Source organism: Euprymna scolopes, chromosome 8 (assembly GCF_053919585.1).
Source record: "Euprymna scolopes isolate OS-2025 chromosome 8, ASM5391958v1, whole genome shotgun sequence".
NCBI lineage: Eukaryota > Metazoa > Mollusca > Cephalopoda > Sepiida > Sepiolidae > Euprymna > Euprymna scolopes.
The window spans coordinates 52,326,095-52,344,172 of record NC_136489.1 but is presented as its reverse complement, the minus strand read 5'-3'; the positions used below and the strand labels follow the sequence as shown (position 1 = coordinate 52,344,172).

The following is an 18,078-nucleotide window of genomic DNA, read 5'->3' as shown; positions in this document are numbered from 1 at the left end:
TGGCAATAGATTTAGGATTAGTTGGAGCGAGAACAAGCATCTCTTGAGGTTGGGATTATCGAGTCCTTAAAGTAGGAACTGGTAGCTAAACGTCAGTGGACACTGGAACAAATAGGTGGACATTAGTGGACACTGGAGTGGGTAGTCAGACATCAGTGGGTGCTGGAGCAGGTGACGAGACATCAGTGGTGGAATAGACAAGTGTATGGTTGCAAGAAAAATACAGAAAACTGAACAAAATTAATTATATATATTTTATTCTCATCAAATCAAAGATTTATAGCGGTAGAGGCGTCATCGTCAGTAGCAATGAGTCTGGTTGATGTTGGCGAGTTACTTGCAATAAGTTGGTGACGGCGACGTCACCAGGATATTCGCAGTAAGTTGGTGATGGCGATGACGGCAAGATATCAGCAGTAAGTTGGTGATGATGACAACAGCGAAATATTCGCAGTAAGTTGGTGTCGGCGGCGAAATATTCGCAATAAGTTGGTGACGGCGATGTCGAGATGATCCTCAAGGACAGTAAGACTGCTTTGTGGTTGAACTTGGGATTTCTTTTATAAGTGGTCTTTGGCTCGAATCGGATCAAAAAATATTCCATTTATTTTGCCTCTGATCGATCAGTAAGTCGCATTTTCTGATCACGTGGTATGTGACTTGCTATTTCTGCGTGAAGAATGCAGTTTTGTTTTTGTTCTTCGCAGAACATGCGTAGGCATAATGGCAATTGTGTACATGACTGAAATTTTAATGTGCGTCGAAATGCGTGCACAATTGCACTTTTTAATAGATGAATAATACAGTAATTGAGTGAGATCATTTATATAACAGTGTGCACTGGAGCAAGTAGCCAGACATTAGTGGGCACTGGAGCAGGTAGCCGAGCATCAGTGGGCACTTGAATAGTAGCTGGATATCAATGTGTACTGGAGCAGGTAAGTGGGCATCAGTGGGTTGCAGGAGCTGGTAGCTGGAAGCATTGGACAGCAAGAATGAGATGGAGTTGCTGGAAGCTGCAGGAGTGAGTTGGAGGTGCTGGAAGTTCCAGGATTAAGCTAGAGTGACTGGAAGTTGCAGAAACTGGTATGGCAAGCTGTGAGTTCTAGGAGGCAGCCAGCATTGTATTCTGCCGCCCCTGGTTTTCCACCATGGCGACACCAACTTGACTCTCATCAAGTCATCCTAGCTTCCAAGCTGAACTAGAGATTTGCTGTAAAGTCGCTAGCTTTATGGATATGGGTGATACACAAGTCTGTATCACCCATATCCATAAAGCTAGCGACTTTGCAGCAAATCTCTAGTTCAGCTTGGGAGCTAGGATGACTTGATGAGAGTCAAGTTGGTGTCGTGAACAACCAGTGATGGTGCTGCTGAACAAAGAATGACTTAAATTAATTTCACACAATAATCTTTAAACTTAAAAGTGTCTTTGGTGTTTGTTAACTGTATTTATTTTAATTTAGGCTCAAAATAATAGTCCTTTGTTTATGTTTGGTTAAGAAAATGAAATTTTTGTGTTTCGTATTTGTTGTTTGAAAACACTATATTAAGCACTCATGTTCATAGCGCATTTCCAGATGTACTAGGTTTCATGTTTGTTTCTGCGGACCAGTGTATGTTGCTTACAATAACAAGGGAGCAGTGATTTGCAACCACAACACTGATCCTGAAAAAAATGTCTGTGCAGCCATGTCAGCATTTACCAGCAGAGGAACCTGAAGCGATTAGCAATAAATTAACCTCTTCTCTGAAGAGAGAAGACAAATCTTGGGAGAATAGACCTCTAGAACTGCACAAAATCCTCATTAATCAACTGCAACCAACAGGAAACAGGTCATCAGAGGAATGGTTTAACCTCTGTTGATTTGGGGGCCAGGGGAAAAATCCTTCATATTACTGATCACCTGAGACACCACCCCCACCAAAGAATGTCGACGCATTCATTCTTGGCTACTTTTGTACCTGCCTGTATAGCTGGCATATTATTATATCTTAACACTCTCAACTAAATCACAAAATGAGATTTTATTTTTTTGGCAATTACGTGTAAACAGACCCTGAAAAACTTGATGGAAATAAAAAAAAAAAGAAACAATTATACTTTAATTTAAAATGGGGCTCAGTTTCGCATATAAAGTTAAAGTAAAATTATCTCACATTTCCAAGTTATTCTAGCATGTAAAGGCAGTTAACCAGTTTTTTATCTATTTTGTGCTAAGGGAGATACATTCTATGCATTTGTGGGGGGAGCTCTACTTTTTTCAGCGATTAAGTGTGGTTTTCTCATTTAGTAGGCAAGTGCAGCACACCGTTGGTGGTAATCCTAGAAGATCCATGAGATTGATTGCAAAAGAACAGTGAATATCAGAAGGAACATGAAGACATCAGATGCATCAGATACAATTGTGATGAATAAAAGTTGCTAATCTTAGTCTTTTCTACAAATACTATCATGGCATGTGTTCCTCAGAATTGTCTGATCTATTCCCTGCTTCCTTTGTTCCAGCTTGTTTGACTCGTTGGTCTACAGGTCTCCATCAATTTGTTGTTTTAATACCTCATTGTAATACAGCTTCGTATTTCAGTAGTTTATTTTCAAGAACTGCAAGGTTCTGGAACTCTGTTCTTGCCAACTTTTTTCCTTCTCCCTACACATTTGGTCTTTTCAAGGGCAAAAGGTAGTACATTTGGTTTTTAATTAAGTGAGAAATATTGACAAGTTTTTTATATGTGGAAGCATATATTTTCCGTACTTCTGATTGGCTAAAAGGTAATGTTGATATTAAGATCTTATCCAATCGAGAGTTAATAATTTTACAAGATTTCCTTTTGTTGCTTCTGTCAGAGTTCAACAGAAAGATTCCTGAATGTGAAAAGATACACATGAAGAATATCACAGGTTACATCAGCTGAAATATTGGGAGAATAACAGTCAAGATGAGAACAATAGTTCGAAGAATGCAAATAATATAAATTCTCTTCCATTATAAATGAGTCAAGATGCATGTCCGTTAATCTATTATTATGAGTGGACGTTAATTGATGAAATTTAGGACTCACCAATTAATATCAAATTATGCACTTCATTGTGCAGAGACATTTAGTAAGAAGATCAGATTGCAAATACTGCACTCTAATTCACTTACATCACTAACCTTAATTGGCATGTAGATTCTCTTATGGAAGTGCAAATGTACTAACACTGTTCATCATGACTAATTTTGGATTTGTATGATCTTGTCTCGGCCATTTCTCGAGCGTTTTCAATCACATGATCGTTATAAGTTGTAATATTTTGTTCGTTTAATATTATATTCTTTACTTCATCTACTTTATGCCACATTATACAATTACATGAGATAGCATTATGCCTATTCTGTCAAATATTCCAGGTTCATTGAAATTATTACATTCATCGAATTCCATTGGAGACAACAAATCCCTAAATTATTCTCCTTAACGAATAATTAAAAAAATTTTTTTGTTATTTAGACTATTTCCACAATTTTTGGCTGATCTTCTTCATTTCATCTTAGGTCATGGCCAATGTACCACCAATAGTATAATATAACCAGATATATTCTATATCAATATCATATAACCAGACATATTCGACCCCTATAGGAACTGTGGATACTTTAACCTGGACTTTAGTTACTTAAGAGGTCATTCTTTAAGGTGTTAGCCCTTTCTTCAGAAATGATGAATGAGTTAACACCTGCTTCGTTTCCTTACTTAGTAGTTCTCCTGGCCAGGATTCACAGTGCAATCAGCCCACTTGCAATGTAGTTGTCATAATGATAACGCATGATAATTGAGTAAACAGACAACTCTTCCTCACGGAGTTACTTCCAAATAGTAGTCTCAGAACTATTCTGTCTGAAGTGCTGGTTCCAGATAATGTCAGTTGTCTTTGTTGTTGTTAAGTAAAGTTTTACTTTGAATTTTCTCATTTGGAGCTTTAATGCTCATTTCTGAATTCTTATGGTGACTGAAATGCAGTTTTAAATATTTATTGGATATTTTATGCAGAAGAGTAGTTATGAGTAACATGTTTTTAGACAATAATGTTATATTTACATACTAGATAATTAAGATTTCAGACTGGATTTATGGATTTCACAAAACCAATGCTTTATTAGGTCAAAGACTAAGGACTAAGAACATTCAATGCTCATATCCTCTCTGGGATGACTTCGCAAAACACAGGTACTATTCAATGAGATATATATATATATATATATATATATATATATATATATATATATATAAATTAGGATTGATGTGGCCCCACACAGCTATCCAATTTCCGCTCCACCATCTAGCATGCTTTGAATCGATCTGTTACGTTCACCATTTGAAAAGGGAATTTTTTTCCGAAATTAATAATGGATATTGTCGCAGACCTTTTACCTAATACAACTGAATAAATATATGTATATATAAAATATATGTGTATGTACTTATTGATTTGTAAATCGACACTTGTTCTCGTCTATTTTTACCAACAATGACTATATTTCATTCCTCGCATTGTGACAGCCTTCTAAATCTTTACTACATATATAAATTAACTTGAAAAAGTACATTTTCAAATAAGACAAATCTATCCGGATAGAAAAGCTCTACCCGATTAAGAGGAGTAAATTCTAGTATACGTAAAAAAGATAAGGAGTAAAGTGACATAGGTAATTAATTGCATCATCACTTCAATAAGAGTTAAATAAAGGGAAAAATAAAGGGGGGGAAACCTCTTTAGGCGATGGCATTTCGAAGAAGAGAAAAATGCATTATTATACAAAAATAAGGGTGAAAAGACAATGCCGCCTTCAAATATATTTAGATTAGAAATGGGAAAATGGATAAAAAAAATGGAAAAAATTTAGAAGCCAGCTTTTAAAAAGCCCTTATTGAATTGATAATGCAATAAACTTTTTATGGAACTTTACATCTTTTTGACCTTCTCTCTCTATCTATCTATCTATCTAACTATATATATATATATATATTTATATATATATAGGGTGGAACGATAAAATTGTCACCCTAGAAAAGACAACATATTCCATTTCTGTTTGATGAAAACCGGTTTTCTTTTTTTTGTTGCAGACCATCTCTTAGTTAACCAGTTGTGATAGGAGCTTTCTATCATGTCTAAAAGTGACGCAATGTTCAATGAGCAAGATCGGAGATGTGCCGCTGTACAACTCATGCTTTCTACCGATCCAGATTATGACGACAGGACCATTGCCGGCATCCTTAAAATGCATCGCTGGATTGCCATGAATAACAGAGATATGTCCAGGGTGATGAAAACAAAGCTTCCGGTGATGGAATGTGCTGAAGAGTGTGGTGATCCTCTTGTGCAATTAGGTGGCTGCTGGCAGACCCTGGGTATGGCAGCAGAACTCCGTGCTGACCCACAAATCTGGTAAGCCAGGCTTAGCTTTAGGAGTGCTATGACTTTATACCCTCCTCTCACTGGCTCCCCTCCTCCCACAATCTGAACACGCTGGACTACTTTGTTTGGTCAAATATCGAGAACATCACCAACATGACCTCCCACAACACCAAAACCAGCCTGATCGCCGTCATCTGCCAAGTATTCGCCAAGTTCTCACTGGCACTTGTGGAAAAGGCATGCTCCCAGTTCAAGACCTGTATCGAGGCGGTGATTGAAGCTGAAGGTGGTTACATTGAATAAGTGTCAGCTTTACTACATAATCAAGTTACCTGAATTGATTTTTTCAATAAAAGTTTTAAAATAGGAAGACAATTATATCTCCCCATATATATATGTATGTATCTAATGAATATAATAAATAATTATGTCAGCCCTTTAAGAAACTTGTTTCTTATAATTGAGCACTTTCAGTTGTAATAAGTCAATTTACCTTATATGTGTAGATCTTCATATAATGACTAGATCAATCTGACTGATGTTAAAAGCATTTGAAAAGAATAAATGTATAATTTCAACTGTATCTCTTACGGTTGTCGATAGTCGAATGGTTTGAGTCCTTGTTAATGAAGTCAGACATGACTTCTGTTGCCAGGGTTCGAATCTCCCGACTGGCATTAATCGTGACACCCTGCACTGATGATTCCCGAAAGGATGAAACACTAGTGTCTGTAGGTATTTAATTATTATAGTAAATAATTATATATATATATATATATATATATATATATATATATATATATATATATATATAAAGTAGTTATCCATGAACACATGTTCAATTATAACTATGGCTCATCAGTGTGCTTGACTATGATAGGATTTGAAACCATGATCACTGAGTCAGATGTGTTATTACAGACAGGTCCAGTATCCAATAGTGTTATAGTTTCAACGCAGTTAACAGGGATCTGGTGAAAATCCAGAAGGAATTAGCATCAAGATCTGTTCTCCTCTGGTAATGTCTGTGCACGCATGAGGCAAGCAGAAATGTTTCAGGTCTGAAATGCAGATTTATGGAGTGAGAATAACATTGTTGCTTTTGCACATGTAAAACTGCTATTTCTTTATATGTTCTATACGAAACCCTTCCCTGACTTTGTATGCAACAGCTCGCAGTGTCACAAGTGAAATTGCAATTCTGCAAGACTAATAAATAGCTCTAGCCAATGAAGATAACTTCATGTGAACCAGATAATATCATATTTATGATTTTTATGGAGAAATTCGATTCACTCCCCAGCAATAAAAAAGTGCAACAATAGCAGTTCTCCTGCCGATGACCACCTGTTTATTCAGTTATTAGATGGCATCCTCATGATAGCTGTGGTCAATTCAGGTGCTAAGAAAATCCTATTATCATATGCTACAAAGTAATTACAATATACTCTCACCTGTTCGTGGTTTTCCATCATATATTTGTGGGTTAGGTAGTTAATCCTATCACATCATATTCTGGTATAACGTCATAAAAACAAATGTTCAGTCAACAATGTTGCCAATTTAGCAGTTTTCCAGCTAGATTGGTTGGTTGGTTGGTTGGTTGGTTGGTTGGTTGGTTGGTTGTTTTACGGCATATCAACCCTTTTCAGGTTATTTAATGCCGAATCCGGTGATTTTGAATAAAAAATTTTTAATAGAATATATTTTTTTTGCAAGTCAGTTTCTATTTAACCCATAGTTGGGACCCTCACAGGTACTACAACTCCGGGTCAGAGTGGACCTGGGAACTATGGCAATTAAAGGGTGGCTTCACACTCCATAGAGCCCGCAAGCTGGGGCCTCACCATCGGATATAGTTTAAGGTCATATCCAGGACCAGTCCAGCTAGATTGGAAATTTTATTTGGAATATAGCAGGTAAATTTTGGATCTAGCGGCTAGCGTTTTTTTTTTTCTCTCTCTCTAAAATCTAGAGCAGATTTCGTTTGCCAGTAAAGTTTGAAGAATTTCAAACCCCCAAGAAATACAAAAAAATATTAATTAGTTTGGACGATATGCAATATCACTACATTATTATTGTATTAGTAAATAAGAGTGTTTTTAGAAAGTGTTCGGGAAGCACTTGGTACCATATATAATCACATGCATGGACGTTTTAAAACTGTATTTGATATTTATTTCTTTTTTTTTTTTTTTCTTGAGAGGAGGGGTTGAAGAACATAAACCCTGCGAATAATAAGGAAATACTGTACTAACTTACCCATAAGTCAAGGAAGAAACAACCTTCATCGTACGTCTTCTTTCCTAAGAATAAAACTCAATAATTTTCGTATTTAAAAAAATGTGTGATCAACTCTTGTGTTTCTCGACCTACACATTATTATCAGATCATTTAATGTTAATCCATTATTTTTTAAACAGTACAATAGCATGAAATAAAATGTCCTGAATATGTTTTCGTGGATGACATCATCCCTTTTTGATGGCTTCCCTTTGTGATGTCATAAATGATTTACTGTGTTCCAACTTGTGATATCATCCATCACGGATGAAGACGATGAAACACCCCCCCAACCCCGCAAATAAAAAAAAAACAAGATCTGTAGAGATTTTTTTTTTACAAGGGAGACACTACTTATAAAGGCTGAAAGGCTACTTCAGGATAAGGGTTAATGAGTGTACAGTGGTAACTGGGACAATAGTTTAGTGATTGTTAGTGGTGGTAATTGTGTAGAATTGGATTATTTAAGGAGGCGGGATAGCAAAAACTTGTTTACATTGGACTTGAAGACGAGCATGTTGTAATCAGCTGGAAAGTAGCCCAATGCAACAGAGTTCCAAAGGCCGGCAGTTCTAGGAAAGAAGTTTTGTTCATGAAAATTGCATTTAAACTGAAGCACAGATAGATAGTGGGGAAACTCTTGATAGTACTTGTACCTAGACGAATGTGTGAAAGTTTGTAAAGGAGAGGCTATAGATTGGAGCTCAGACCAGCACAGATTTAGTAAAATGGAGATATAAAGAATTGTGGAATAACCATGGATTTAGTCATTAAATGTCAAGTATAATATTAAAACATGCAAGGAAGATTCTTGAACAGCTTATATAAAAAGAAATCTTTCAAAACATTCTTGTGTAAATGATATTTCTTTGCTTAGTAAAAGACTTTGGTTTGGAAGCTATTTTTGGTTTATCCATATTCACTCCTAAGTCAAATTGCCACTGAAACATAAGGAGCTACTGTGAATATGAAACCATTCCTACAAGGACACTCTAAGTAGGGAGCTAAGCAGAAAGATGTCTGTTCACATTACATTTAAATTCCTGCATGGTAATGCAGTCGAGGAAGCAGGATAGAAGGAGGGAATTACTAACTTGACCCCACATTATAAGTAAAGTAGAAAGTGGATCCTACGTTTAATTCCACCAGCCACGTAACTCTCACTTTTCTTATTTTGTCTTTAATCTTTACATTCCATGAACGATGTTTCTGACAAAGAAAGAAAGAATTGCTGTTTTCTGAGCCAGAAACTATTCCATCTAACACGTATCATTGGCAAGTTTTTGGCTTTGGATTAGTGTTTCTTTATCTCCTTACATGAACAGGCCTCATGACTTGTCTGGAGCGATTACCATAAAAATTTAAAAAATGTAGGTGTATAACAGAAGAAACTTTCAGGCTCTCCAAAATCAAGGAACCTCTACAGTGTAAGTGTGGGATTTTGCAGCTTATCGGAAATTTTCAGGTTCCAACTGGTGTGTACCCTCAGAGAAAAAAACATTTGCCCTGTTTTTGTCTCATCCATTCTGCAATCTCAGTAGTTTATTTTGAACATTTGAGGACCGAAGCAAAACCATGTCCTTGTGGTTGGAAACTTTGCGGCTATCTTGAAGTTTAGATAAACAAAAATATGAGGAAAATACTAGGACATATTTGTGTGGCACTATTTCTCAGTGCCACGGTTGCTAACACACTCTACAGCATGGCCAGGTGGTGATTTGGCCATAAGCATAGAGATACAAAGATGACTGCGGCTATCGTTTCGACAGAGTATGCGAGATGTTAAGATCGAGTTACATACGATGAAAAAAATAAATTAAAAATAAATTAAAAATAAAAGTATAAATGTAAGGATATGCATATGTTTTTCCTTTTTTTTATCATTGTTAGTTCGAGCAGAATCTAAAAAAAAGAGAAAAAAAAACTGGGTGAAAAAAGAAAGAGAGGAATCATTTTTTCTTTCCCTCTTTTTCCTTCTCTTACATGTAAGACAATTAATTGTTCATTGTTTGTATTGTGGTGTGGAAATACATATAAAAGCGCTTGCTTTTTTATTCGGACATTTTTTATGTATAAATTGTTCTGATAAATGTTGCTGCATAATTGAAAAAAAAATAATAGAAGGAGAAACGGTGGCAACGAGGATAGAAAAATAAAAAGATATGTATATATTTTTTTTTAAATTGTGGGGGAGGGATGTCGCACAGTGCATTGTGTGGAAACACCCGCAGGTGTTGAATTGTCAACGGTAGCGGAGGCTGGATGTACTCGTTGATGGGGTCACAGGTTAAAGTCGTTGACATCGCAGGTGCATCAGGAACCTCCAGACTGATACAAATAAAAGCGGGTAGCTTGTCAGCCAGAAGGAGAAAAAACCAGACATGCGCTTTGGGGACACCGCTCGATTGTCTCTCAACCACTATCAACCGCCACCCTGTCTATTCCATGTCGTCGCTAAGTTTTCTCATTGCTACATACGAACAATTTATTTTAGTAGTTGCAGCATTTTGAAAAGAAAGGAATAAAGGCATTTATTTTTCTACAAGTTGTTTCGCATCTGTTTTTGGCCGGATGGGCACTGGGGAACGCATCATTTGGGGCTATACTGCTCGTAAGAATGTAATTTGATTGGCTATTGAAATTGGCATAATTATCGTGAAAGAATTTAAAAAATTAAAATGAAACAATATTGAAATTGACGTAATAAAATTAAATTGAAACAATATTAGAAAACAGAATATTTTTCCATCGAGAATGAGAGTTCAATAGAAACGTTGTTTTAATTTGAAGAAAATAAAATATGCATCAAGGGCGCTTGAAACCAAATCACAACGGAATATTAGGAAAATAAACAAATATTTTACTTGCTTGAAATTTATCACAAATATATTTCGGAGGTGAACTCCATCTTCAGTGTGTTGTTTTGTTTCTTTTTTTTTCTTTTCTTCTTCCTTGCCATGTTGTAAATTTGTAGAAAGAAGTATGTTGTATAGAGCCGTGCATTATTTCTGGCGGTTGTATTTTGAAATGTTTGAACTGTGCGTAGGTAACGCCAGAATAACGTCAAGAATGAGAGTTCAATAGAAATGTTGTTTTAATTTGAAAAAAATAAAATACGCATGGATGGGGCTTCAGACATTAGGAACTAATAAGATATCGTTTTATGTTACTTTATCTATAACTTTAAAATTGAAAAAAGTGATAAGAATAAAATAAAATAAATTATAATATGGGGTTTTATTAGTTTATTTATATTGAACTCTTTTATTGATTGTCTCCCTTTCCTCTTTGAAGTCCTGTGAATTGGCCAACAGGTAATCGAATCTTTGCTCCCTTGTCTGACTACCAATACTTCAAGAAGGTTTCCATTCTCCCTATGCATCTGTTGTGGTCCCATAAGAGTCTAGAAAAAAACACAACTCTGTAATTAGTAGAAAATACATTAAACAGAAAAGCAAACACAGCAAATGAAGAGTGTTTGGATACGCCAGTCCGACCTGCCACGAGTGCAAAACTTGAACATAATCTACGCTAATGGCGCTAGCCATATTTTCCTAGTCTTTATAGAAAGGGGAAGAGTTCATTATTATCTATAAGGTTGGGAACCATAACAGTATAAAAAATGAAACAGAAATTTCATTATTGGAACTCCCTGTCAAATCTGACACCATGGAACAGCTTCACTACTAACATAGTCGTTTTTAAGACCAATGTCCACAGATATTGTCAAGCCTTTCTCTTAAGTAATTAAAACCTGTTTTCCACTTATTGCCTCCCCCCCCCCCTTATGATGCCATCCACTTGACAATCTCATTAGGTGTCATTAATGATTGGTCTTTGGGTTTTGATAAGCTATGACTCACTAATATAAAAAATGGTAACAGTGTAGATGCTACAGTTTTTATAATGAGTAAACGCCAGGTTTTTTGAAACCATCATCTATCAATCATTCTTTGACAAATGCTTTGATAATAAATTTTAATGAAATGTTTTTTATGAATTAAAAATCAGAGGGTAAGTCTGTCGATCATTGTTTATATGTAGGTATGATTGTTGTAAGCAAAGAGCCTAGTTTATCGATATGGGTCCGAATGAAACGGATTAGAAAATGAACTTTGACTACTGTTAGTATCACTTTATATTTTTGCTTTTTGGCAAGGAGCACATCTTTGGCAAAGAGTAAATCTTTGACAAGGAGTATATCTTTGCCAAAAAGTACATCTTTGACAAAGAGTACATCTTTGACAAGAAGTACATATTTGGCAAGGAGTACATCTTGGGCAAAGAATACATCTTTGACAAGGAGTATAGCTTTACTAAGGAGTACATCTTCAGCAAGTAGTACATCTTTGTCAAGAAGTACATCTTTTGATAAGAAGTATATCTTTGCATACATACCTAATATCTGCATTCATATTCAAGCAACAAACATCAATTTGTGTGTAGCACATCAGACAGATTTTTATATATTCACAAATCACCATTTAGTTACTAAGTGCTCAAAGGTTATTTGATGATAAGGATAAATAGGATTGTGAGGATTGGTAACCATTGTTAAAAATTGGTAGAATTTCATATTATTTGGATTCTTCAAATTGCTTTTCTCATCTCGAACGTTATTTATACAACGTTTCAATCAATGTAACTTCCAACTTTCTTCAGGTGTATCTTATTGAACTCGGGAATCTTTATGCGGAACTCGGAAATCTTTATGTCAGATTCAGGAATCTGCACGGAATTTCAAAACGGAACCCTTTATTTAATCCATCAGGGGTAGCACGCTCTCGTTCTATCGCCCATAACTCTGTAGAAGTTCACAATTATATTTTTAGGTTTCCTGCACTGAGGATTGACCCCTCATTTCACGGAATGTAACTTTTACAACTGAATTTCACCAAGTATTTTATCCACTACACCATGGGTTTTTGCAGGAACCGGGCAGAATTTGATTATTTTAGCAAACAGCTCATCAAGAATTTGTTTACTTTGAATTTGAAAATGACTATGTTGTAATCAGCTAGAAAGCAGCCCCATGATATTGTGTATCACAGACAGAGAGTTAATAGAAAGAAACTTTGCTCATGAAAGTACCATTTAGTTTGAGGTACAAAAAGCAGAAATGGAAATTATTTACAGTGGTTGTAGGTAGATGAGTTGGTGTTATAGATGTTTAACAGATGATAGGGAACAATATTCAATCGAATAACTACCATGCAAATTATGTTAGAGAAAGACTAGTGACTTCTCTTCTATGAGAAAGAGGTTGCATCCCTTCCCCCACTAGATTCTGAAGTCGGATATCAAATGCTGGCACACGTTTACGATATGAAGGTGAAACACATGGCCTCAGACGCATTTATGTATTTAAAACAACGGTTATAGTAAACTAACGTACTTCCTAAGTTCTGACGTGGCTGCTACTGGAAGCGGTGACAAGGCAAATTAGTTCCTTCACTTTTTTCTATCATGACTATATCTCCTCTGTGCATGTACTCTTTCTCTTACGTTTTTCCGGTAGTTCTTTTTTTTTTTTTTTAATAATCATTGAAATAGTTCTTCGGTCTTATTTTAATTAAGAATTATAGAAATTTGTTTAGTTTTTAAAAGAATTATTGAAAACACTTTTAAATCTTTTAAAACTATTTTGGGAATGTTATGTATTGGATATGTTTTTTTTTATGATGTTTGAAATTTTGTTATTTTGATTTCAATAATTTCATTTGTTATTTTCATTACAATAATTTTAATTTTATACTTTCATAAACATATATTCATTATATAAATTAAAATATTTTTGTTTTTAATAAAAAAAAACTTTTATTTCTATAATTTCATAAAGATATTTTTTATAAAATTTCTAATAAGATAAAAACTTTTATTTTTTTAATTTTGTTATTACAAGTTCAAATAAAAATGAATTGATTTTTTTACTTGTATAATTTTGTTAGTTTTTATTGTATATTTTTCAATAACGTCCTTTTCTTCTATTTTATTTCAATAAATCGCATCACAATAGAAATACTGAAGAACAATAAAAATGAAGAAACTGAGCAGCCTTGTTGCCGCTTTCAGTAGCGCTACGCCGGAAGGTAGGAAGTATGTTAACTGACTATAAACCAAGAAACAACTGAATAATTTCCGGAAATTGTTTCTAAAGAAGTTTGCTTGGGAGCGATAAAATAAAAACCCAAGTGTTTGACGATAACCTAGATAAATCTGTCAGTGATTAGGTGTGACCTTCATAAAAAGTATGTGCTTGCGAAAGTCACGGATAGGGGCAAATGTCTTGAATAGCTGAAATCGTAAGAAAAGTTGATGATATTAATTAGAGATGATGACAGAGCAGCTTAAAAGAAGCGTGTCCAAGCTCAGAATACTCGTTTTAAAATTGGTCAAATGAAGCAAGTAATTTGTAGTAGTCGATGTTTTCACGTTGATGTACAAAATCAAAATGTGCAAAGGCGTTTATGCGCATGTCTAGGTGTATCAGAATCGGCCATTAAAAATGCCGTATATGAACTTGAATAAATCAACTTAATATCTTTCGAAGCTTATCACTACTTAAAAAATGTAATTCAAATCCTATTTTTTTTTCAATTAAAGGAGCAAAGATCTAATTTAGAAAACAATAACAAGTTTAATAGCAAACTATGCAATATTTGTTTTTTCAAAATCAGTTTTCTTTAAAAAAGATTTAAAGAAAATCAACGAAATTTTACTTAGTTCGATTATAAAAAATATATATAAATTCCAAAAATTCACTTACCTACAAAAAATCCTATTTAATGTGTACTTCCATTGTTCAGTGTTAAGAATTTATCCATATTTATACTTATATTCCATGTCCTTTTTAAATAAATAAAAATGCTGGAATAAAGATAAGGGGACATTGTTTGAAAGCCAATTTATCATATTTTTTGTAGGTTTCTGAATACCTTTTGATTGTATTTGAAAAATTAAAGATTAAAGTTAATTTCCAAAAGGGAAAAAATATTTGTACACGTGAAAAAAAAGTTATGAAAAATGTTTTCACAGCGAGCTAATTAATTCAGCTAAATTTTGAAAAATCCTCAGAAAGATAAATAAAAATAACACGTGTAAACCTAGAACTCCATCCTCCAACATAGACCCCACTACCATGTCTCCTTCTCCAACATCAGGGGTCTACGTTCCAACCTTCCAGAGGTTGAAACCCAATTACAGGAGACGAAATCAGACATATTCTTCCTAAGTGAAACTGGCATTAGGTCGACCACTTCCCTTGACGAACTCATAATTGAAGGATACTTTAAATTAACATCTAAATCTGACCCCCAAGATCGCCATGGACATGGAATATGTGCTTACATTAAAGATGGCTTTCCATGTGGTAGGGATATCTCCATAGAAGACCCTAATTTACCTTATATGTGCTTCCGGGTTTCACTTGCTTACACCACTGCATTTATATTCACTCTCTATCGCCCCCACAACAACGGAGTTACTATCCTTAAGAGCATATCTGAAAAAATTGACCACATCCTGTCTGCTCACCCTTCAGCTAACATCCACATGTGACTTCAATGTCCACAATGCAGAATGGCTGACCCACTCTAACAAGACAGATGATGAGGGGAGGTTCTGTCATGATTTTGCCATTGCCTATGACCTCACCCAGATTGTCCACGAACCCACCCGAGTGCCCGATACTTCTGGTCAGTATGCTAGCCTTCTAGACCTTTTTCTAACAACTTCCCCTGAGCTATGTTCAAGTTCCGTTCTGTCTCTGGGATCTTCCGACCACGCGGTTGTATCAGTTAAGATAAAAACGAAATGCAATAAGTCTGGAGATGCACCTCTCCACCATACTGTATATCGATACTCTACGGCTAACTGGGATAGCTTCCGTACACTTATATCCGATCTACCACTGCATTCCATGTTTAAAAAAGATGTGTCCTCCATAGTATCAGACCTCACCGGATGGCTAATTGTAGGCATAGACCGATTCATACCATCCAAAGAATTCCAACAAAAACCTAACAGCCAGCCATGGTTCTCCCCAGAATATGCTGCTGCCATCACTTTTTCCATAGCTACCAACGTAATAGATGCACTGAGACTAAAGCTGCCTTCAGGACTGCCAACAACCACTGCAAAAGAGTAATAAAAAATGCAAGAGAGCTATATGCTCAGTCCGTTAAATCCAAAGTAGCTGAGCAGTGGCTTGGTTCCCACCAGTTTTGGCAAATAACAAACAGGATCCTGAACCGAAGCGTGCGTTCTATCCCAACCATCATCAATGGACCTGAGGTCATCTCGTCAGCATCAGACAAGGCCAAACTATTTGACAAGAATTTTGCAGCTAATTCTACCCTATGCAACGAAGGCCATCAACTCCCCGTATTTCCTCCTATAACGGACAACACGCTCTGCAACATACAAATATCTGTACGTGATGTCGCCAAGCTAATCAAGAACCTTGATTCCAGTAAAGCAACTGGTCCTGACGGCATTCCAATCATTGTGCTAAAAAAGCTTCAACTAGAACTAGTTCCCATACTTATAAAACTCTTTAAGCGTTGCCTTAAAGAGAAGTGCTTCCCAACACCCTGGAAAACCTCATCAGTATGCCCTGTATTTAAGAACTCAGGTGATAAGTCCTCTCCCTCTCAGTACAGACCATTAAGTCTCCTGTGTGTCATGAGTAAGCTGCTGGAATCCATATTAAATAGAGAAGTAGTCAACCACCTCAGCAGAAATAACCTTCTTAGTGACATGCAGTATGATTTCTGTTCTGCTAGATCTACAGCAGATGCACTAACTGTTATATCCCATAGGATTAGCGAATCTCTTTAAAAAAGCTTCCTCTCTAGAGCAATTGCTCTTGACATATCAAAGGCCTTCGATAAGGTATGGCATAAGGGCCTACTTCACAAGATGTCCAGCTACGGTATAACTGGAAATGTTTTCTCGATCATAAAACCATTTCTCTCTGATAGGCTCATAAGAGTAGTAGTTGATGGGCAGAAATCAGAGGCCATCAATATTAATGCTGGAGTCCCTCAGAGGTCTATCCTAGGCCCAACTCTCTTCCTGATATACATCAATGATCTCCCAAAACACATACTTAAATCATTCGTTGACATCTATGCTGATGACACGACTATCTATGGCAACACATTAAAGGCCGTAAATGACAAAGTTCTCTCTGATTCTCTCTCCTCTGATCTTAAGTGCATGGTACAATGGGGGAGGAGGTGGCTGGTTACTTTTAATGCATCTAAAACCAAGCCCCTATCTTTACATCACCAACGCTCTGATCCCCATCTGGCATCAATTGATATGGGTGGCTCTCGTCTGGGAGAAGCTCCATGTTTTGATAAGCTTCTGGGCTTGACCTTTACTCCTGACCTGAAATGGAATACGTACATAAAGTCAGTTGCCAAGATCGCTGGAAAAATGGTAGGATCCTTCTACCGCCTCAGAAGATATCTCATCCCTAATGCAATTCTCTATCTGTATAAAAGCCAAGTACGTCCAAGGATGGAGTACTGCTGCCACATCTGGGCAGGAGCTGCTAAAAACAGCCTATCCTGCTTTGACAGAGTACAAAATAGACTTCGTGGCCTAATGGGTTATGCCCTTTTCTCTTCCCTGCAACCTCTCTCCCACAGGAGAGACATTGTGAGCCTGTCTTTGTTTTATCGTTACTACCATGGCAGGTGCTCGTCTGAGCTCCAATTTCTGGTCCCCCCTCGCCAATCTTTCACGAAAAATACACGTCTAGCTGAAACCACTGTCAAAAAATTTCCCCACTCCTTATCTGTGCCAAAATCAAAACGTAGATTCCATGAACAAAGCTTCTTTCTTAGAAGTGCACGCCTGTGGAACTCTCTTCCGGTTGCCTGTTTCCCACCTGACTACAACCTGGATGTCTTCAAGTCCAATGTGAACAAATTCCTGATGAACCGCCTCCTTAAGTAAGACACTTTATTAGATCTCCAAAACTAACGTACTGTACACACAATAACCCTTATCCCCATGTGGCTTCCAGGCCTTGATAAGTGGTGACTAAAAAAAAGGTCTATTTCAAAGATAATTAGTAAAGTCCTAAGATATTGAATAAAATTAAAAAAAAAACACCTTAGCTTAATTAGCCCCCAAAGACCAGCGATTCTCGCTTTGTTCAACCAAAATAAAACCAAGTCCTCGTCACATAGATTCTACGGAAGCCCCAAATTTCAGACAGTCGAAATGCTGTCTGAAAATGACGTCAGGTAGTTAAAGGGAGGTAGGGGGTTCTGTCTTTTTTTTCCAGGCGTGCATCCATACATTCCTATCGTGGACGTTTGTAGAATTTTTACCAAGTTTTTATTTAATTATTTTTCTATGTTCCTGCTTTTAAATTA

The 18,078-nt window shown here is 36.1% G+C and overlaps 1 protein-coding gene across 2 annotated transcripts in view; it reads right to left on the bottom strand.

Annotated features, from left to right (window-relative positions):
- Positions 1-7,875, bottom strand: part of LOC145283566 (GPI-N-acetylgalactosamine transferase PGAP4-like) — a 62,278-nt gene extending 54,403 nt beyond the window's left edge. For both annotated transcript variants that reach the window (XM_080132468.1, XM_080132469.1), the window contains exon 1: positions 7,667-7,875. The gene's annotated coding sequence lies outside the window, so the exon portion shown is untranslated. The remainder of the gene's footprint in view (positions 1-7,666) is intronic.
- Between the last annotated feature and the right edge of the window lie 10,203 nt (positions 7,876-18,078).